The 23,670-nt window shown below is 43.5% G+C and overlaps 2 protein-coding genes across 7 annotated transcripts in view; one reads left to right on the top strand and one right to left on the bottom strand.

Annotated features, from left to right (window-relative positions):
* LOC108052935 (mucin-2) overlaps window positions 1-23,670 on the top strand; it is a 107,442-nt gene that overhangs the window by 11,694 nt on the left and 72,078 nt on the right. The gene's annotated exons all lie outside the window — the stretch shown is intronic.
* LOC108052936 (broad-complex core protein) overlaps window positions 1-23,670 on the bottom strand; it is an 83,289-nt gene that overhangs the window by 33,981 nt on the left and 25,638 nt on the right. The window contains 1 exon segment of the mRNA XM_044461316.1: window positions 3,168-3,190. The gene's annotated coding sequence lies outside the window, so the exon portion shown is untranslated.

The raw sequence follows: 23,670 nt of genomic DNA, 5'->3' as shown, positions 1-23,670 counted from the left end.
CGCCTCAAAAGGGGAAATCGACGCACAAAAATTCCCAAACGAATAAAAAGGATGGCGTGTGTGTGTGGGAGCTGGAGAACGTGGGTGTGCGTGTGTGAGAAGAGTCGTTTTTAAAATTTTAATTTGTTGTCTTTTTGCTTTGTTCCGCCCTGGCTCACTGCCTCGATCCAGCTCCATTGTGCTACCCCGAAAAAGTATGCAACATTCGGCGATGGAAAGAAAGGGAAAGAGACAGTGTCCTTTGGATCGGCGATCTTGCAGATTTCTTGCCGACTTGCTTTACCCTGTTGCTTTCGAGTCGGAGGATTTTCGAGACACAAAAATAAACGCAACTAAACATACAAAGACCGAACGGCGAAGGACACGCGACTAGGCAGCCACGACGTCTTAACGGTTACTAACTGCCCAAGACGCTGGCGATTTCGGCTGAAACCGAGCTGAAACCGAATGACTCCCAGCTTCCTTCAGTGGGCTTCACTCTGAGTTTGGCGTGGTTCGGACGAAAATGAAGCGAGCCGGAGCCGGCAAAAGGCGACGGCGGGGCCTTCATTGTCACGAGGACAAAACGGCGACGACAACAGTAACAGCGACGCTAGCGTCTCAGCCGCTGCCGCAGGAGGTCAAAGTCGGGAGCACTTGAAGTCTGGTCGCGGACCACCCATCGCCCACCAGTCAGCAGACGCCATCCTGTTGCTCGGATTGACCGCCCAGTAACTCACCCACCCGCACCCCACTTCACTCTACTCCACTCCACCAGACGTCTTAGAAAGTGAGGCAAACACTGAACTACGCGCATAAAAATGAGCATAATAAAATCAAATGTTGATAGTGTGTAGTTGGACGCATTACCCAAAATCCGTTCGCTCTATGCTACACCTCAACATGCAGACACCCACACATAAACATAAGCACGCACACAAGCAGCGGGCAGTTAAGGCATACGAAGAAGAGCAGCAAAAGCAGGACCGAGTCGGAGCAAATCTACTACACGCAATCTTCATTTTCAACGCCATCAAAGCCATTCCAATCATCATTATCGTCGCCATAATCATCAAGTAAAGTACCCACCAGTAGCGCCTCGACGCAGGCCGCCCCCTGCACCACGTCTCGCACCCCGAGAAGTATGCTATGCTGGGCGAGATTCTCTTTCACCAGTGCTGTTAGACGAAAAGCCACGATGGCGAGGATGCCAACAAGTGCGCCCGAAGTAATTTTTTTTCCTCGCTCTCTATCTTTTGGCTCCTTTTCGGCGAAAGAGAGCCAACGTACTTGTGTGTGCGTTACCGAGGAAAGCTGGATGTCGATGTGGATTTTGACGTCTTCGTTGTAGTTTCGCGTAGTTTCTTTTGAATGGGAACGGAAAAACGGTGGGCGGCCGAATCTGTGGAGTGGTTTGGTGTAAGAAAAAGGGGAAAGGGAAGCAACTAGGAAACCGGCAAATGCGACAAATTATTTAAGCTGCATGGGACGCGCGCGAGTTCTTGCTCCTGCACTCAAAACAAAATCGACCTAACAATTAAAGCACTCTAAAATCAAAAATGCCATAGTTTAAAATGAGAAAAATAAAATTCTAAAAAACATTTATAGCACTATTGCAAGTGTTCGAATTAAACGTGAATTCTTCGTTCTAAATTGGGACTTGGTATTACTCTACTTTGAATATACAGTATAGTTACATGTATCAATGTTGATATACGACGTAAAGTGTAAAACAGCTTTATCAGGCTCGGAATCAACTGTTTAATTTTGCTTAAACTTAAAGAAAAAAATAAATATAAATATTTATATTTAATACTTTAATTAAAAACTTAAAAAATATGTTTAAGAGAATAGACAATATTTGGCAAAAATAACTTGTTAAAACATAGCCCGAGATCTTCCAAATTTTGAATCATTTTGTTTCGGTTAACGGAATAAAACCAGGAACTCTCTGGCTACTATATTTTTCTGTTAATTAATATAAATGTCTTTTTGGATTTTTATACCCGTTACTCGTAGAGTAAAAGGGTATATTGTATTCGTGCAAAAGTATGTAACAGCTAGAAGGAAGCGTTTCCGACCCTATAAAGTATATATATTCTTGATCAGGGTCACTAGCCGAGTCGATATAGCCATGTCCGTCTGTCCGTCTGTCCGTCTGTCCGTCTGTCCGTCTGTCTGTCCGTCTGTCTGTCTGTCCGTATGAACGCTGAGATCTCGGAAACTATAAAAGCTAGAAGATTGGCATTTTGCATGCAGATTCTAGGAGTTCCTACGCAGCGCAAGTTTGTTTCAAAAAGGTGCCACGCCCCATTTAACGCCCACAATCGCTTATATACGATTTTAAAAATTTAAATATTTCGGAAAAGTAAAAATGCAGTTTTATTGTGTTTATCAATACCTATCGAAATGTAGAAGAAATTTTTCAAATCGGACCATTCGTTAAAAAGTTATGCGTGATCAAAGTTTCTATCTCCATCTCCCTCGCACTCCCTTTACCTGAGTAACGGGTATCTGATAGTCGGGGCACCCGACTATAGCGTTCTCTCTTGTTTTACCTTACCCTCAACCTCAGATTCCCGAATGGAAAGTATACATTCCGGTGGCACCAAAGTTAAGAGCTATTCTAATTCTCAGTGTGATTTTGGGTGATCTTGTAGCTGCATTAGAAAAATAATTTCTTGTTCATCAGCATGGAGCCACACACTGATATGAAGATAGACTTTCGGTTGCAGCTTCTGGCGGTTGTCGTTGCTTGGTAAATATAATTTAAAATTTTTACGTTACGCACACCCGATGGTTTTGTAAGGTTCCTTTGCTCGTATTCGTCTTGGCCCAAAGTTTCAGCATATTTTGGAAGCCTTGCTTTAAATAACGCACAGACTCACGCGTACACATATGCAGATTATTTTTGATGGAGGGCATGTAGGTTGGGGGCTTGGGGGGAGTTTGTTGAGTGCTCAGTTCGCAATAATTAGCCAATAGGAATAGCTGGAGCATGTGTGCTGGTGTGAGTGTCCCGGCAGGGGTGCGTGAGTGTGTGTCTGTGAGTCATCCCTCAAATGCATGTTTGTCAGTTGGGCTTTACCTATCGCATTCAAGCTTAAGACTATCTCGTGTTTACCCACCCTTCGCACAAAGGATTTGATCCTTGTGTTCTCTAAAACCCAGTTATTGAAGGTACTCACCTGCGATCAGAGTGGAAAATAAGCTGGAAAGATAAGAGAGATAAAGTCGGTCAATATCATTGCTTTGGAAAAGTAAAAGGGGGACAAGGTCAGGTGAATAAGAAATAATATTAGTGTTAAAAATCTGTAAGACTAGTCTACTAGTCTACTAGTCTACTAGTCTGCTAGTCTGGTAGTCTACTTTGCTGCGGAGCCCACATTATTGTACTGGAAAGTTGCTTCCCAATTATTAATTTTGTGCCCCGCACAAAAAAGATGCCTCGCTATGTGTTTTCAGAAGCCTGCATGTACGTCTATGAGTGGGTTATGCTTATGTATAATTGCCAATGGCGCCAAAGAGTAAGTTTCAAGTGTCAGAAGCGAGCTGAAATTTGTTGCTCCACCTACTTTTTGGTGGCTTTGTTTTTGCGCTCTCTTCTTTTTGTTTTGGTTAATATATTACGCATATGCGGGAGGGAAGTGATGGTGGCAGGGTCCATACTCCAACGCGCAAACACTAGACACCCCCCAACACAAACACACACGCAAACGAGCAAGAAAAATATTAACCAAACAGAGTGGAGCGCAGCAGTTAAAAATATTTTAAAAATTTCAAGTAGGTTATAGCGGGGTGCCGAGCGGAAAGAAGAGGATTCCCAAAAAGCATGCGTGTGACAGCATTTGGATGGAGGGAGGAGGGGCGGGTACCACCACTTTTGGTTAATTGCCAAAAACAACTACAAAACGAAAACGAAAAAACACAGCGACAAAAGAAGGGAAAATGTGGGCGGCAACGGAAAACCGAATGGGAAATACCCTTAAAGTTATCAGATCGGGTCGGGGTGCATATACACACACACACACACACCCACACGCCAGGAAGAGTATGCAAAGAAAGTTGAGCTAACCTCGTGCTCCCCACACCCTACCTCTTCTCCTCCTGCACCACCTCCTCCCGCTAGCAAGAAAAAGTTGCGTTCGCTTTGGTGGGGCTTATGTAAACTGGCTCCGTTTCACTCGCACTTGCAGTATGAGCCGCTAACATATGAATATGTAACCATATAGAACATTGTCGAACTGCCTACGCGCTTGTGTGTGTTGGTGTGTGTGAGCTGGGTTTGTGTTCGGTGTTCCTTTTTTTTATTATTTCGCGCGTCGCAGCCAGAAAAAGGTACATAAATTGCAAATGTATTTGTGGAAAAGTGCGTTGTGGTGCGTGCAGATGAAGAGTACCCCTTCCCCACCCATCGCCCTCTGCTGGCTGCGGCTCTTGAAAGCTTATTTTTTAATTTGTGCGTTTCCCCTCGACACTCCACCTATTCATTCCCAAATAATTTAGCATTTCGCTCTCTGCAGGTTGGCTCAAGGAAAGACCTCCCTTTAGAGGGCTTATTTTGCCGTCAGAGCGTATACTTGATATCACTAAAGATCGCCCCATAATATTATAGGTACTTCAAAGAATTTGTTAATTTTATATATTTGTGTAGCCCTATCGAAATGTTAGTCAGAAATGAAGAAGACATTTTCGACCATAAGGGGTATACATATTTTTGATCAGCTTCTCCAGGCGAATCGATCCGTCTATTTCAAAGCAATCACGTCTATCAGTTTTAAAGCGGATAAAATTTTTCTCAAAGCCTTATGTGTATTGCAGGTAGTATATAAGTCGAAAAGAGCTGGACCCGATAACTATAACATATTCAAATACGATTTGCTTCTGAGGATCTTCAAGGAAGGTGCATTTAAAGTTCGACTCCTTGGCTTTTCCGCGGGACTCATCATCCTTGCTTTTACTGGCTCTTTTCTATGGCCGTGCATGTTTTGACTTGGCTGTTTGTTTTAACTTGTGGCACTTCTTTCCCTATCCCTTCTCCTACCCCACCCCGAACTACACCCCCTTCGAGCATTTTCTTTTCGGAAAACTTTTTTGCTTTTCTGCTGGCATGTGCGTGCCTCCTCCTCTCGTGCTAACCGCTCCGCCAACGGCGCCCTTCTTCCCGCCAACTTGGCTCTTAAGCATTCGCGCTAGTCTGTTAGTGACAGTCGACAGTCAATGCATTGCTGAGCAAGAGCAGCGACGGCAACGTCAGAGTTGGCAGCAGCCAATTTAATTTCATATGTACACAAAGCGGGCCAACAACAAAACCAAAAAAACGGTGAAAAAGTTTTTCTAATTCGCATTTGTATTTAATTTGATGGAGTTCTCCTTTTTGTTCCTGCCTGCTCACTGGTTATCTTCAGCCCCTTTCTCTACCCACGAACCCATCTACCCAAAATCCCATCATCCTCCCAACCCTCCCCCCTTCCATTAGGTTCGCTGTTCGCCCTTTTTTTAATGGGGTGCTTTATGACAAACTTTAAGCGCGCGCGACTCTAAACATTAAAATTGTACATGGCCCATGTAAGTGTGGGCTGAAGGAGAGCGTGAAGGTTGTGTGAGTGCACGGTAAAGGAGCGTAGATGAGGTGGAGTGGATGTTGGAGATGGGGTGGGCGAGGGGCGATGGGGGACGCGCGCACTTCTAACACCGCCCACTAATGCCAACTGTGTCTAACTGGTGAAGCAACTCTCTCTCGCCGTATTTTTCCGTGTGTGTGCGTTCGCATATGTAAAGCAAAACCCACACCATCCCCGCACCACCCACCACTTACCGCTCCATGCGTGCGCGAGTCTGCGGAGTAATTTTTTAACTAATTTTCTATACAAATTTTTAGCTTGTCGTATGGGACCCGCGCACACTTTTTACATTCTTTTTGCATACATGAATATGTATATGCTTTGCGTGTGCGTCCTTCTAGGCGTGAGTATGTGTGTGTCGCTTGCTCATTCGTTTATTTGGAGCTGTGCGCAGTCTTAGTGCTCGCGAGCCTATCCCCAGTAACCAAGAGGAGGGAGTACTGATACTCCGAAACTGATTTTACGCACTACACTTAAACATTACTATTTGGGTTTCAAATTGTAAAACGTGTTATCTGACTGATCGCATCTCCACATGAAGTGGCTCTAAACGAGTCTTCTTCATCTTGTTTTTTTGAGAAAATTTGAACAATACATTTTCTTAGCTAGTAGTACAAATAGATTGAAAATTTTGTACCGAATTCAACGATGTATAACATTCCAAGATCTGGCAATTGTTTCCAAGGGTTTTGATCAAAAAAACGAAAAATCGATCTTATTTTTTCCGGATCTAGGTCATCAAAAACATATTTATATTTGTAAGGGCTTTTTGTAGTAACTTTGAAAATTTTGTAACGAATCCAACGAGGTATGGCATTCCGAGATCTGATCATTATTTCCAGAGGTTTTAATTAAAAACCGAAAAATCGAGATGATTTTTCCGGATATTTGCCATCAAAAACAATTTCAGGTTGATTTAGTCAAAATTATTTTTAGAGCGATTTTCGAATTTTTCATAAGTAACACTATAATTTTTTATGAAAACATAAACTTAATCTTGTCGAAGTTTGTTTCCTATCATGTTACGTATGTTTTTTTTTCATTTTCGGAAGCTTTCAATAAGGTGATTTGAAAATACACTTCTTGACCGGCCTACGATTTTCAACAGTTAGTCGGTTGTAAGTTTTTGGATTTAATTGCTATGTTAGCAATTTTTATACCCTTGCAGAGGGTATTATAATTTTGGTCAAAAGTGTGCAACGCAGTGAAGGAGACATCTCCGATCCTATAAAGTATATATATTCTTGATCAGGATCACCTCCTGAGTTGATATAGCCATGTCCGTCTGTCCGTCTGTCTGTCCGTCTGTCCGTCTGTCTGTCCGTCTGTCTGTCTGTCTGTCTGTCCGTCTGTCTGTCCGTCTGTCTGTCTGTTTCTACGCGAACTAGTCTCTCAGTTTTAAAGATATCGAATTGAAACTTTGCACACGCCCTTCTTTCCTTTGCACGCAGTATATAAGTCGGAACGGCCGGGATCGGCCGACTATATCCTATAGCTGCCATATAACTGATTGATCGGAAATGCCATAACTCCGCTGTTTGTTAAGTTAGGAAGTTGGGATTTTCTATGGGCTTTATTTTTGGCCAATCAATCCGGCCTATCAAATTTCATAAGGATCGGCCGACTATATCCTATAGCTGCCATATAACTGAACGATTGGAAATGCCATAACTTTGGTTTTTTTAAAGTAAGAAAGTTGTGATTTTTTATGAGTATTAAAAATGCATCATATGAATAATTTTGGAGAATATAATTTACAGAGTATTCTGCAAGGGTATATCAACTTCGGCTTCGCTCGAAGTTAGCTTTCCTTTCTTGTTTTTTTTCATTTTCGGAAGCTTTCAATAAGGTGATTTGAAAATACACTTCTTGACCGGCCTACGATTTTCAACAGTTAGTCGGTTGTAAGTTTTTGGATTTAATTGCTATGTTAGCAATTTTTATACCCTTGCAGAGGGTATTATAATTTTGGTCAAAAGTGTGCAACGCAGTGAAGGAGACATCTCCGATCCTATAAAGTATATATATTCTTGATCAGGATCACCTCCTGAGTTGATATAGCCATGTCCGTCTGTCCGTCTGTCCGTCTGTCTGTCCGTCTGTCTGTCCGTCTGTCTGTCTGTCTGTCTGTCCGTCTGTCTGTCCGTCTGTCTGTCTGTTTCTACGCGAACTAGTCTCTCAGTTTTAAAGATATCGAATTGAAACTTTGCACACGCCCTTCTTTCCTTTGCACGCAGTATATAAGTCGGAACGGCCGGGATCGGCCGACTATATCCTATAGCTGCCATATAACTGATTGATCGGAAATGCCATAACTCCGCTGTTTGTTAAGTTAGGAAGTTGGGATTTTCTATGGGCTTTATTTTTGGCCAATCAATCCGGCCTATCAAATTTCATAAGGATCGGCCGACTATATCCTATAGCTGCCATATAACTGAACGATTGGAAATGCCATAACTTTGGTTTTTTTAAAGTAAGAAAGTTGTGATTTTTTATGAGTATTAAAAATGCATCATATGAATAATTTTGGAGAATATAATTTACAGAGTATTCTGCAAGGGTATATCAACTTCGGCTTCGCTCGAAGTTAGCTTTCCTTTCTTGTTTTTTTTCATTTTCGGAAGCTTTCAATAAGGTGATTTGAAAATACACTTCTTGACCGGCCTACGATTTTCAACAGTTAGTCGGTTGTAAGTTTTTGGATTTAATTGCTATGTTAGCAATTTTTATACCCTTGCAGAGGGTATTATAATTTTGGTCAAAAGTGTGCAACGCAGTGAAGGAGACATCTCCGATCCTATAAAGTATATATATTCTTGATCAGGATCACCTCCTGAGTTGATATAGCCATGTCCGTCTGTCCGTCTGTCCGTCTGTCCGTCTGTCTGTCCGTCTGTCTGTCTGTCTGTCTGTCCGTCTGTCTGTCCGTCTGTCTGTTTCTACGCGAACTAGTCTCTCAGTTTTAAAGATATCGAATTGAAACTTTGCACACGCCCTTCTTTCCTTTGCACGCAGTATATAAGTCGGAACGGCCGGGATCGGCCGACTATATCCTATAGCTGCCATATAACTGATTGATCGGAAATGCCATAACTCCGCTGTTTGTTAAGTTAGAAAGTTGGGATTTTCTATGGGTTTTATATTTGGCCAATCAATCCGACCTACCAAATTTCATAAGGATCGGCCGACTATATCCTATAGCTGCCATATAACTGAACGATTGGAAATGCCACTACTTTTGTGTTTTTAAAGTTAGGAAGTTGGGATTTTTTATGAGTATTAAGAATGCATCATATGAATAATTTTGGAGAATATAATTTGCAGAATATTCTGCAAGGGTATTTCAACTTCGGCTCCGCCCGAAGTTAGCTTTCCTTTTTTTGTTGTATATCCGTTAGTTTACAAAAAGAGGATATAAATATGCACTTCTAAAAGAGAAACAAGGTAAAAATCCTGGCGATCTCCCACCAATTGTTGGAGCTACAAATAATGTATAGGGTAAAATAAGTGAATGGAACTTATGCCATGGCAAGTCATGCTGTTTTCTTTTGCTGCACGATTCTTGTTGTGCTCCCGCTGCTACTGATTTGGCGCTCATACAGATGCCTGGACCCAGCCAAAGCCGAGAAGGAAGCGAAGGATGGTTTGTGGGGAAAATCATGGGGAGCTGGCAGTGATTTGCATTGTTTGTTCGCAGTGTCAGCTGCCGGCAGACAGACCCGCCATATGTGACTCTTTCCGTGGTCGTGGAGGTCCGCTGGTAAAGGGCGGGACACTGGCGACTCGTCTCTGTTAAATATTACATCAAAATAAAATTAACATTTCATTTGGCAGTCTATTTTTCGAACGCTTTATCAATAAATTTCGGAGGACCAAGGACGGGATAGCGGGGACGAGGCTCTTCCATTTTTAATAAAAAATCATTACATAAGCAAATATAAAATATATTTATTCCCCGACCGAACCGAAGCCCCCCCCACTCAGTGGGTATGATTGTGTGCAGCAATGTTGCGGTAAAAAATAGTTGGGTATTATTTAAAAAAAAAAGCCAGTGACGCCATTATTCATGGGCCTTTCATTTTTCCCAAAAATGCAATTTAATTGTCACATAAAATAATTTCAGACTGAGTGAGGAGGAGGCAGCCTGGTACTCGTGCGTTTATCAGGGGGTAATGCCATGTGTATATCCCAAACACTCGCAAGTGCCGAATCCAGTTGTGATAGCGCCATGGTGTTATTAGGTGTCTGTAGTATAAATTAGGGTTAACATTGTCTTCTAAACTAACTAACTTTCTTAAATATTAATATGGACTTTCCTTAGTGAGTGTGCAAATTTTCAATCGGACCAAGACATCATATTTAGAATAATAGAAGTCGCCCTTGCACACTCTCACGGTATGTATCGTCACTACGTGTACTGCCGTCCACAGTGAAGAAGCTATATTTTAACTGCTGTAGTAGTTGAATGAGACGAACAGGGGGTGTGGCGGCATGGAAAGAAAAATTCAAGTTAATACGAAGGAGGGGCTGCGTCGCCTGCTATTTTTTACAACATATCGCGCTCCTACAAAATAATACAACTACATTCACAGACACCCGAGAAAACAACCCATTTCAAACTCAGCGCGAAGAGCGGCTCCATACCCGCCCGCATCCCATCGAACACACATCCTCGGCAAGCTGGGGAAACTTTGAGAAGCCGTGTGAGGAGCGACGAACGCAATCCTTAAAAATATACGCGAAATTAAAAAAAAATTAATGTCGCTTTTGTGATTTAAACACACAGAAACTGTCGGAGGTCGGAGTCGTAGCGAAGTGTCGCAACTCGCTAATTTTTTGCTTAAGAGATCCCGGGGTGTAAGACAGTGATACCCTGCAAGGACAATCGATCATGTGAGCGGTACATAACAAATTTAGAGAAATGATTATTTTTCAAAAATGATTCAAAATGATCACTATCAGCATTTTCAAAAATGATTCAAAATGATCAGACAACTAAATTTCCTATCTCAGAATATTATATATGTAATAATATATTATTAAGCTGAGTCATTGTTAGCTGCATGGAAGAGATATGCCAACAAAAGCAGCTGCTTCTCTCTTAAAACCAGCATAAAATGATTGAAAGTTTGAAATAAGTTCAACAAGAATTTCATTATAATTTTATAACTTAGGAGTTATTAAAATGATTTGTTTAGAATAAAAAAATGAGAGTATTTTACAGAAGTGTATTCACCATATATTGTAACTTTACTCTCGCTATCAAAAAACACGTACAGGTGGCGCGGGGGCTGAAGCACAAACTGCGACAGAAGCAGACTCACTTAAAAATTCGAATGTTATAGAAAAGTGGGCAAAGCACGAAAGCAAAAATAAAGTTCGGGGTAGCGGGGGCATACACAAAGCAGAGCCGGAAAAAAAACGAACTCAAATTACATAAAATGAAAAGTTCTCGTTACGCGGCGCATTTATTGTACCCCCTCTGCCCCCACACTGCACGTCCTGCCTTTCCTGCCGCGGCTGCTGCTTCTAATGCTCATCTCTTTCTAACTCGGCATCGTTGTCGGAGCTTTTTGGAGAGCTCCTCGCCGCCCACCACCTACTACCCGCTCTTACCCACCAGCTGATTACTACTTTTATTGCTAGCAAATATCTGAACTTCTTCGCTCGGCAAGGTAAGCCTGTGTTTGTGTTGGGCTCTCTCTATGTGTGTGCAGCTTAGCTTTTTAGTCGAATGTAAAGGGGAAAGTGTGCGGGGTGAGGTGGGGTGGCTTGGTTGGATGAGCGGGGGAGTACTCTTGTAACTTGCGCGGAAACAAGGTTTTTATTTCACCATTTCTTTCTTTACTTTTCACTTCGTTTGCCTCTCCCCCGCTGAACGCGGCAATTTCGCTTTAGATTTTACTGCGCGAAATTCTTTTTTTCAAGGCAAACCACCCTCTGCTTGTATGCGTGTGTAAGGTCTGAGGTGGAGCTGCCGTCGTAGCTGTGTATATTTTTTCAATTTTTGACGTCGGCACAGCCGTTGCAGTCGCTAGTTAGCAGCACCCGCCTCCCGCTCCGCCCACATTTTCGTTTTGGGGTCTCGATTTTTAACTACGTGCTCGTAGTTAAACAATCTCGTCTTGTTCTTCCTGCTGGTACATACATATGTGTCTGCATGTGTCTGTGCGAGTCGACGAGAGGCGTGGGCTGAGGCGGGGAGTGAGGTAATGTTAAAAGCATGGAAAGACTTACAAGAGCAGGCGGGATAAGCGGAATTAGTTGTGGAGAAAAGGTGATTTTATAGACGAGTTTTACAGAAGAAGAAAAACGTAAACATTTTTCAAAGAACATACAGCACACTAACAATGTATTTTTCTGTCAAATACAATATCTAAATTTATAATTTGTAAGTTCTTGGGTAATTATACCTTTTTATTTTTTTTAATTTTTCGATTTTCCTATGGGAGCTATAAGATATATATGTCCGATTTTAATTTGATTAAAACCGTAATTCCATAGAATCCAAAAAAAATAAAATCAAAAACAACAAAGTTATACTTTTTAAAATTTTTTGTTTCCGATTGTTTCTATGGGAGCTATATGATATAGTCGTCCGATCCAACTCGTTCCGACTTATATACCACCTGCAATAGCTTTAAACTGAGGGAATAGTTTGCGTAGAAACGAACGGACGGACAGGCGGACAGTAGAGATGCAGAAAACATCGCTTTCCGATGTTTTAACAGACGGACATGGCTAGATTGACTCTCCCTTCTTGTAGTAAGTTCTGATATTCTATTGCTGTTTCTTAAAAAATTCTCTCAGTGCATTTCCCATATGATAAGTGGCGGGGTCGCATCCCTATTCCAAGCCCCTGTGCCCTTTGTCATGGGCGGTGTTTAGAAAACTGAATAGATGAGAACCTCCCCCGCCCCAGACCCAGATCCAGATCTAGATCCAGTACATCTCCAGACCCACAACTAAGTACCAAACAGTCTAAAAAAAAGCACGGTGAAATGAAAATGAAAGGAGAGCGACAGAGCCAGAGCAAGAACGCGAACGAGAGGAAGCGAACATTTCAGTAACTTTGAAAATAAAAAGCACACGAGGGTTGCTTGATATATTTCTTTTGCATTGGTGGCGCTGCTGCTTTTGCCGGCGTTGCATGTATTAGTTGCTGTTGTTGTAAGTGGATATTTGGGGGATATGCTCAGCATGTGTGTGAGTGTGAGTATGGGGAAGGGGAAGGGTATCCTTTTATATTTAAAAACATACTCATTTCAATATCTAAGTGCGGGCGGTCCAACCATACCCTCTTTTAAGGCACTTATTATTACTTTTAATATCGTATTTTTTGCAGCTTTTACATGTGAGTTTTTTTTGTATCAGTGCGTGTGTGCGTGCCTTATTCTGTTTTTGCCGTCTGTTCCTTTTTAGTGGTCGCATTTGAGTTGAGTTGTGTGGGTTGTCCCCTCGACCCCTTATCCCCCATTTCCTATCCCCATCTCTTTTTCTAGAATGAATGAGCATACGCAGACTAAAAACGAAAGTAAACTTGACAGAGAACAGAAAAGAAGCAGTGGAAAGGGGAAGGCACGGGAACGTGGAAGATGAGTAGAAAAAGTTTTTAAAAATCTGCGGGTGTGGATGGCGGCGTGGAACCCCTGATTTAAAGTCCTGGGTTGTATTTTGTTTAGTTTCGCTTATAACCATGTACCCACATACACATAGGGCGCATGAACTTTGACATACACGCATACATAAAAAGTGGGGGAGGGAATTATCAACTACTGGCAACTGTTTTAGATTTATAAAGCTTCAATTATTTATTTATGTCGCTGCCGTGTGCAGGTCATAAATTAAATAAAGTAAAACGCAACAAAAGGAACAACAGAAAGTAGCCGGAAAACACCGAACCGCCTATGCTCCTTACACAAAAGCATACCCACCATTGAATTTTTTTGATATTTTTAATACCCCAAGTTCGTAATCCTTGTATATTTTCTGTCGACGGTAATAAGATCCTCGTTTAGTGTGTATAACAAAAACAGCTTACCTAGGCTACTAGTGACAGCACATGTACCAACAGAGAGTGTATCAAAATGCTGAGGCGGGGTGGGTAACATTGGGAAGCCGTTGGTAACAAGGAATGCCATAAAACATACAAATGGCCAAATAAAACATTTTAAATGTAGCAACAACAACGAGAACGAAAATAAGAAAATAGTATTGTGCTTAGAAAAAAGCGAAAGCAAGAGGAGTGCGGAGGCGGACGGCACATTAGATAGATTAGATTAGATTTTTTATGCCGTCGGCGAAGAAGAGAATTTGCTGGGAGAAAACGCGAGAGGACTTAGTTTACCTTGGGATGTGAACTACCAACAGGGGCATCTGTAAAGCGTGCTTTATTCGCTTCCCGATCTAAGATGAATCCAGCTCCTCATAAAGCTTCCACTGTGGGTGGCATTCACCCTTTATTATTAATTGGTGGGTAAAGGAAATGTTTGCAACTCTAACCCCCTGCAAACGATGAAATGGTGGAAGCTGTACACAAACAGACTATTCACAAAACTAACATTTTCTAAAAGTTGGGCTTTTACCTTGTTGCAGCCCCCCTCACCACTGGTTTTGGATATTCGCTAGGCAAGGCGTTGGAATTATCTGGCCAAGTTGTTGTCTAGCATTAGGGCTCCTTCAGTTACCTGCTGTTCTGCCTTGCTTCCCTACCGCATTTCTTCCTTTTCTTTTCAGTGTTTCCTTATTTTTATAGAGGACAGAGACCCAAGACGGGAGCGGGTCGATGGCCATCGTTGAGCGCACAAAAACTTAGAAATAATCACCGACATAAATCTTAAAATGGGCTGCCCTTCGCTTTTCCGCCCGCTGCCTTCATCCGCTGTTACTTTTGCCTAACTACTTTCGTAGGTGGAGATGAACGGTGGCGGATTGGTGGTGGAAGGAGGGGGTGGTCATTTGGCACTGAGCGTGGCAAATAAAAAATATCTTAGAAGCACGCTTTGTGGCATTTTTGTTCGCCTGCCACTTTCTTTTCTATGCGTCTTCTATGCCATTTTGGGTGTTTCTTCTCCCGCTCCCTTTATTGTTGTTGTCTTTCCTACTTTAGCTCTCCTCCGTCCAGGGAAGGAGGTTGGGATTACTTTATGTTATTGCATATAGGTGAGAGACAAAATGCGGCAAATTCTAAAATCTATTCGAGCAGGAAAGCAGCAATTTTTCTTACTAAACTCTACCACCTCCCTTGATATCCCAAGGTACGTGGTCTTCCACCAATGCCAGCGCACAGTGGTCTAAGGTCAATTGCTCTAGAATCCCCTTAGGTGTGTTATCTGCTAATTTGAGGATCATTGTCATTGGAGTTGCGCTTGCAAAATGCCCCACCAGCTGCTCCAACATTGCTGATTGTGCGAACTCGTGTTTTGTTTGCCCTAGACTCTCGCTTGACGGATGGGTGGAGGGGGGAGCGGAGCGGCGGCAGTCACACACAAGTGTCGCGTTTCGAGTGTGGTGTGTGCAAATATTGAAAGTGCGCCGAGTCAATGCCAATTGTTCGAGTTCTGTTTTCTGGCAGTTTGCATAGACATTCAATAACTGCATCTCGCGCACGATGAACTCGCAGCCTTGGGTTTTGGCTAAAATGGGGCAGAGACCACTGTGCCGGTCGCCGCCGAAATCGGAGCCAACTATAAAGGGCCAGCTAGCAGCTAACATCTAAGCAACACAACAAGCAGGCAGTCTCCACCCACGTACTTAGTCCTGCTGTGTGAGTATGTATGTATTTAGAGAGTACAATAATTCAGCATTTGCTTTTAATGGCTCTGGGGTGTGAGGGGGCGGTGGGTGGTGCTTGTGGAAAAATGAAAAGAATATTTTATAGTTGAAAATCCGATGGCGTATTAGAAATCTAAACATTAAACTTGCTGAAACTTTTGCCCACCACCATCGACCACCACCATCCCTCAACCCCCCGACCTTTCAGCCTCCCAGCCACCCCCCTTGCTGTGTGCCAGTCGCGACCAAAGCCGCGTCAAAGAAAAGTCCTTTCAGCGTCGGACGACGGGAGATGGAGTGGTGGCGCAAACCAAGCCACAAGTTGAGGTAGGCGGTAGCGGGGGGCGGTGGGTGGATGGGTTTTCGGTCGTTTGCTTTTTTAGCTGCGTAAAACTTACAGCAACAGCATCTGCGACTATTTCGCTGCTGACGCCAGCGGCGCTGCTCCCGCTGGCCACCACCCCAGCCGCATTTTACATAAATCTTCTTTTCAAAAAAAAAAGTAAGAAAGAATGAGCGAGAGAGCAAAACAAAATAAATAAACACTAATGCCGAGCCAAAGGCAAAGGGAAATAAAACGAACTAGAAAATTTAGTATCTACACACACAGACACACTCAAACAACACACAAAAGTACGTACACCGATGAACGGCCAAAAAGAGAAAAATTTTTATTACTGCGAGAAAACTTAATGGCTGCTGGGAAGGTGTAGCGCGGGGTTGGGCGGTAAGGGGTGAAAGATGCTCACGAACGACGACGAAGAGGATGGAGCAGAGGAAGGAATCCCAGTCCCGACAGGAGATGAAACTGACGAAGCACAAGGGTTCCGGGTGGTGGGCAGGCGGCTGTTTTGGCAATCCCCCCTCACCCACGCAATCAAATGAAATAGAACATATTTCTTTAAATTCGGAAGAGGGGGCAGGAGAATAAGGTTCGATGTTGTCTGACCCAGATATATTCATTGAAACTAAGAACGGCTAGGGAGAAGGTACTTGGGCTAAAGGTTTATTGTAAGACACTAAAATTAAAACTGCCCCCGCTCCTGTTTAAGCTCCTGCGCCCATAGAATCCCCATACTCTTATTTGCCGTCTCGGAATGTCGCTCATTGATTTGACTTCGCGTTTTCCTCGCTTTCTCCAAAGTGTCAGAGTTTTGGCGGCTGGGGGCTCTCTAAAATTGTAGTTCCTTCCACGGCGCCACCCTCCTTCAGCCCCCTACACCCCACTGTACCACCCGCTATCCCCAACCCCATTCGCGAACTCATTCAAGGATAGCAGCTGCGTCGCAGCGCAGCTTTCTTCAAAAATTTTCTATATCGATACTTTTTATTTATTTCGCTTTTTGTTTCTGCGCTCTTTTCCCCGATCCCGCTCCTGCACCCGTCCCCCTTCGATTCTGGGTTCTGGCCTGCTTTGTGTTTGTAGTTGTGCGTCGTCGGCGTCGCTGTCGCGCCCGCTGCTTCTGTCGCCGCCGCTGCCTCGGTCGTTGCCGTTGACTTCGACTTCGTCTTCCGACCTTGTTATTGTTGTTGCTGCTTTTTTCAATTTTATTTCTCTATATTTTTTACGATGCTCGAAACTACCCTTAATGATGCTAGCTGGTAGATGCTTGCCTCCCTGATTACCTTTCCCCGTGCCCCGTATTCGCCTGCTTGGGCGGAATCCGCTGTAAGAATTTCGGTGGCTTAGGAAGCGAAAACTGGAGGGCAGAAAGAGCAGCTCAGCGGCCAAAACTAATCGATCACCTATTGATCAAACTCTAATATCCTTGAGTTTGAATACTTGTCTTAGGAATAATTTCCAATGTAAACTTCAATCAGATTCCGAATCTGTTGCTTACAAACTGTCGAAGGAAAACTGCTTCAAGGAAACCGTAGCTTCTAATTTTACATTTTATTGTTCTGCTCGTCTAGTTAGTTGTTCTCTGCCGCTGGCTCTGCTTGCATAACAGTTTGTTTTTTCCTTTTTCGGGGTTCATAAAGGGTTGATTAGGAGGAAGTGGCGGTACATACATAATATGCAGAGATACCGCTGGCAAGGGGAAAGGAACGAAGTTCGGGGACCGATTCAATTGTATTGGCAGTAACTATCTTCTCCGGACCAGCGTTAGCTTTAATGACCTAAGCATGCTTTGATTTTTGTTATTCCACTTTGTGGTCCTCAATCCTGTACCTAGACTCCGGTTTTTCGGAGCTTTTTTATTGGGGCCTATACAAAAATATTAATGCGCGCATAATAAATGCGAATAGGAATGCCAGTGATAGTAAAAGATTCGATATTCAATTCTGCTTACGGCCTCGGGAACAGCTCGTAATATCTTCACCGCATCAATCCACCCCCTCGAAATCCGATTTGAGCCCTGGCGTTATGCGCGCGTGAATGTTTATAGCCGAAAGACAGAAAAAAGTGGCCAAAAATTGAAATTCTAGAGCACATAATTTAACTAATCCCGAACTATAAGTGCCACAAGCCAATACATTTTTAATTAAATTCTTTAATGATCTGAATTTGTACCCTTATAGGGTATCAAAATTCTAGTTACAAGTTTACAATACGGTGCATCATACATTATCGGCTCTATACGGTATATATATTTAGAATTACATTGACCTGTCGATGTTTTTATACCCTTGCACCTATATTAAAAATTTAATATTCGCCAAAAAAAGTCTATCGATTTTTGAAAATTATTATTTTCCTATTCATTTCTTTGACATATATAATCGTAAGTCATGATATAGTCGGTGTTCATTTTGGTTATAGCTGCAAGGATATACAGACCTTTGCTTTCCGAAAAAGCTAGCTTTCTTTTTATTTTTTCTATTATTTAGTGGCCTACAACTGCACATGGAAATAGTTTTTAATGGTTTTTCAGAATTTTGTTTTTTTTTTTTGGTTTACTATGTTATTTTTTTTAAACTTTTGGATATGTCTGATAACTCTGCACTTTTTGGAAAATTGATAAAAATCTCAGAGAGCTAATATAAATTTGTATTGCCAGTTTTTGCTGCAAATAAATCTTCTGAATACGCTGAGATGCGTAAGGTATAATTTCAAATTGGCAACGGCATAATGAGCCAAAAATTGGGTTTAATGACTCCCTTACACTTTTGTATAGTTTTTAAAAAGGTTAAATGTTTTCCTGTCCCTGCTGACTTTCTGAGTCTTAACGATCGATGATCCTAGACTAACCCCTGACTGCACACACAGGAACTTTTGCGGAGTCTCCTGATGTTGACACAGCCATTTCATTTATTTCGTTTTTTATTTTCGCTCTTTTCCGCCAATCATCCCCGCGTCTAACTTACACAAAAATCCTTTTACCTTCGTCGCGGCATTTCGGAGCTGTCCCAATCCGCGACTTTCCTTCTCCATCGCACTTCCACAGTCCGTCCGGACTAACTAAGTAAACGCGGCCCACGCAAAATGCGTTAAAAAATTAACTACAAAAAAAAGAAAAGAGAAGGAAAAACAAAACAGAAACCCAAAAGAAGAGAAAAGGCTGGGAACAGAGAGAAACTCAATAAGGAAAAAACCGAAAAAATTGAAAAAATGTGGCTGAAATAGTAAAAGAGAAGCAACAAAATGGCAGAAAAAGTTTTTTCGGCTTAGTTGAGCAGGCGGCTGGGGTAAGGGGGCAGGGAATACAGTACCAACTGGGACTGCTGTGGGCTGCCTCTAAAGTTGGTGGCAAAGTTAAAATAAACGGCAACTTGGCATTAGAGACACACACACACAGAAACACACAGATGGATGTTAGGCAGCCGCCATATTAATGGCAATTGGGTGGTAAGCGTTCTCTCTCATTCCCTGTGTGTGTGTGCGGTACATGAATATAAAACTTTATTTTTATTTATTCCCTTTTCTCCTGCTCCGGCCTCCGCTTTCCACCCGCAACAGGCTTCTTTGCCGTGCCGCGCACATAAAGCAAAATTTATTAGAAAACATTTCATTCTCATTCGGATGCTCTTGCTCTCGCGAAGGACCTTCGTTCTGTCCCTCCCACTTGCTCCAGCTCCTCCTTAGCTACTTCATCTTCTACTTTGCTTTTTGCATGTTTATTCGCAATTGTTGTTGTAATTGTTTTCATTGTTACAGTGCCTGCTTGCTCTTGCTCCGCTGAGTAAGAAAAAAAGCAAGGAGGCGGTGGTGGGAAATGGCCAAAACAAAACAGAGAACCAAGGACCGAGGACCGAGAGCGGAGCGAACGCTACAAAAATGTGTGGCAACATCTTTAACGTGGCTACAATGGCGTCGGCATAGAATTATTGTTCTGACTGCGGCTCCTGTTCCTCCAGAGCTGCTCCTTCTTCTCCTCCCGCCGAATGTGGTGTCTATGCGCCAGACTCCCGGCTCTGACTCAGATTCAGTATCAGATTCAGCTGCTGCCTTCCTCCCGGGTTCTTTGGCATTGTTGTAGGCGTAGGCAGGAGTAAGGAGATGGGGATGTGGCAGGCAACTAAACCCCAGATGGCGCACTACACAAAGTTATGATATAATTTGGATTTCTTTTCGCTAAATTGCTTGTACCAACAATAAATATGTATTTATGTTCGTTGCTGCCCCTTCTCTTTGCCGTGAGTCCTGGCTTTGTGTGGGTCTATGTGGCCCATTCTCCTTTTATATTTATACGAGGAATGCTTTCAGTTAACATTTTTAATAATAGATTAGGGGAGCAGGGAGCGGCGTAAAGTTCCTAATCGGGAGCTGAAAGAGCAGCTAGAGATTCGCGTTGTGCCTGTCAGCCGCGAAAAAAGTAAATATAATATTTACATACGGGGGGTTGGTGAAGCCACCCAACTAACTACCACCCACCCATCAAAGCAGCCGCCAAAAAATGTTAAAAAAGTGGAGAGAATTAAAAAAGGGCGACGTGGGCAGAAGCAGTGACGGCGACAGCGACGGCGACAGAGGCAGCGGCCTCGACGTCGGCTGATTTACATTTTTAATTGTACGTCGTAAAGGATAAAAAAGAAATATATATGTATTTTGTTTTTTTTTATATATATATAATGTATATATATATTATAGCCAAGTTCTTCTCCGTGGTGTTTTTGTTGATGGCCCTGGCCCAAACTAGCTTAGATGCTAACACCTCCCGCCGTTCTCCCAGCGATTGAGAAGGCCTGACCCTTCCAAGGAGGAGCAGGCGACATTTATCGCCGTTGTCGTTGCTCGGCAACATTCGAGATTAAAAATTAGGCAAAAGGGTAGTTTAGCCCCGCTTACTGAGCCACACATACAGGTACATCTATTATGTACTGTGTAATGAAATGAACACACAACACTCACACGTACACCCACGGGGAAAGGAAAGGTGGGGAGGGGTAGGTGGGTGGGTAGTGAGTAGTGTATGCTAATGGCAAACGCTCGCGTTTGGTTGGGGTGGGGGGATGGAAGTAAAAATGGAAAATTTGTTTCTACTTGTTCTGTTTCTGCTGTCAGCAGCGGAGATGGAGAAATGCGTAAGGAAAGTACACACACCAGTACACAGCGATGATTGTGACTAATATATGCAAGTGTGTGTGTGGGTGGCACAACCTTACCATCACCCCCGTCTGGTTTTACGCCACACGTCGTTTGCAATTTTTCATTTTAATTTTCATTAGCGTTTTTCTCGTTTTTCCTGCGTGCGCTCTCGGCGTGTGTATGGGTATATGTTTGCGTGTGTGTGTTCGATAACTGTCTTTCCTCTTTTGTTGCTCTTGCCGTTCCTTTAATGTGTACAAAGATGAGCGTGGGGAGGCTTTCAAGGCCCCGAACCAAAAAAAAATAAAGAGAAGAACCCGAGTTGGTTTTCATCTTGCTCTGCTTCTCCTTTCGGCTTTCTAAAATTCCGCACATGTACTTTGAAATTATGTAATGAGCGTATAAAATGTAAAAATGTTTTGGTGCGCCGCTTAAGTAGTGAGCGGAGACTGTGGTGCTGGATTGAAAAGGGGCAGAAGTGGTAGTGGGCGGCGGGGTTGGGGTTGTTGGAAGGGCTGTGACCCTGACAGCGCGAACGGGAGAGCAAATCAAAGCAGCGACAGAAACAGCAGCAGCGAAACTTTGCGCTCGCGTAATTTTTCAATTTGGCAGCGGAAATTGCCTAGGGAGGTGACGCACACACACACGCACACACACTTTTGCATGTGAGTGTGTGTGTCTTAACCCTCAAGCTGCCGTTGACGCTGACGATGCTTTTGCGGAGCTCATGTGGAAGTTACAGCGCATCCTCCGCCCCAACTCCTGCCCCCACCGCAGCTGATGCTTATTCTAATAATTAATTTAAAACTTTTTCTTGAGCAAACCCCAAGCCCGCCCTCACATCCCCTGGCGTATGTGAAAAATATTTAAGCGAAAAATTTTTGGAGGCGCTACTAATTTACATTAGAGCAAAAGGCAGGAGGCGGCGGAGAAAAGTCACCGCATTGGCAAAGCAGTTCTTTCAGATTCTAAGGAACGGGCGGAAGCCTGAAGGTCAGTAAAGACGAAGAATTCAAGAAAGAGCTTTTTTTTCTACGATGGTCGCCATTTTGGATGCACCCGCTTAGAACTAATTGGCAACCCTCCCACGGACTACTTTCACCACTAATCAACAGCTAATATTATCCGGAAGTCACAATATGGAGAGGAATAAGAAGGGGTCACCCTTGAACCCTGACTTGTCATAGGCGAGAAGTCAACACTCACATGCGACCCTGTAACCCCTCGAGAACCACGCTAAATCCATGTCTCGCCCACCACCGAAGTGGTTCAACACCGGTTTTTGACCCAAAGTGAGCGATTCAAAAGCGACAAAATAATCGGCATTTTATAACCCATTATCCGCTATCGGGGCTTGTGTGTTTGTTGTGGGCTGACCCCTGACCCCCGTCCCACTCTCGTTACACATCCCGTTACCGGCAAATGCAAATCAAGCCATCCGCAATCCTTACGAGCAGTGGGCCATGTAAATGAGCCTAACCCTCCGCTTAACCTCTGACCCTGCCACCCCTGCCCAAACCAAAATCGGAATCATATCTGGAATTGCCCAACCCCAAATCAACGCATGTGGAAATCTTTGCCGAAACACTTAGCGAGACATGGCCTAGACAGAGACCACAGAAACCCGTCTGACTCGACGCCCCAGTAAGTGATAGCGCTCAAGCCTGCTCTACTGGTTAACTGGTTGTCCTGCCCTCTCCTGTCCTATTCCGCCCCGGGACGTCCGTTCCATTCGAACTGAAAATGCAGGGTGGGACGGTTCACATGACACACATGCGAGACGGGTTGTCGGGTAAGATTGGTAGTCAGATTCGGACTCTGTTTGAATTCGACTTTTTTTCATTTCCATCTCTATTTCCATTTATTTTCACTTACTTTCCCCCCCACCAGCTTTGTTGTTTTGTTAGCTTGTCAACAATGTTTGCTTGTCTTTAACCATGTGTTGTGTGCGTAGTGCAATAACTTGTCCGTGGCAAAATGGGCGACGCTTTTCATTCGGGGTAGAAAATGATGAAAATTTCCATATTATCGAAGTTCAACTGGCACTCGACGCGGCGATGAAAAGGAAGGGGAAGAAGAAAACAGGATGGGGCGGACAATCAATGTGTAATAATTTGTTGATTTGGGCTCGAGCTGAGCCAGAAAACTTGTTGCATACCCCCAGGCGCATCAATGACAACTGAAGGCGGGAAGGGGCGTGACGTGGCTAGAGTGGGCATTGAGAAATGGAGACGGTCCGCATGTGTATTTTAATGCCGGACGTCAAGGACACGGCCAAAGACGTTGTCTGCTATTTTGTCTCCCCCTTCATTCTGCCTGTCTGTGTATCTGGGTGAGTGTGTTAATGTATTCAATGCCTGCCCGGTCCCCGGACCCCGAACTCCGGACAGGTCGAATGCCACACGCCGCTTGCGGGATGCCGGATACCGGATGCCGGAAGTAGTAGTCAGCAAGCCATAAAAACTTAAGAAACACGCTGCCACACACATGGACATGGTGAAAGAGGCGAGTCAAGGCAAGCCGACAAGTGTCAGGGGGAGGAGAAGTGTGTTTTTTTTTTCGGGCATCGCGTTGACTTCACATATGCTCTTGACTGGGTGACACACTCACAGGGAGAAGGACACAAACAGGCAGGACGTTCGTTTGTTCGCTGGCTAGCTAGGGGAGTAGGCGAGAGGGGGGCAAAGGTTGTGGGTGGGGCTGAGGTTGAAGTTGCTTGTGTTTTCCTTTATCTTTTATTTTTTGGCAGGACGAAGTGAAAGTAAGTCACATGCCACGACGACAGGGATAACAACAACACGAGGACGACGACGACTTTACTTT

Source organism: Drosophila rhopaloa, unplaced genomic scaffold (genome assembly GCF_018152115.1).
Source record: "Drosophila rhopaloa isolate 14029-0021.01 unplaced genomic scaffold, ASM1815211v1 contig_3, whole genome shotgun sequence".
Classification (NCBI taxonomy): Eukaryota; Metazoa; Arthropoda; class Insecta; order Diptera; family Drosophilidae; genus Drosophila; species Drosophila rhopaloa.
The sequence above is the reverse complement of the archived record's forward strand: the minus strand, read 5'-3'. Positions and strand labels throughout refer to the sequence as shown.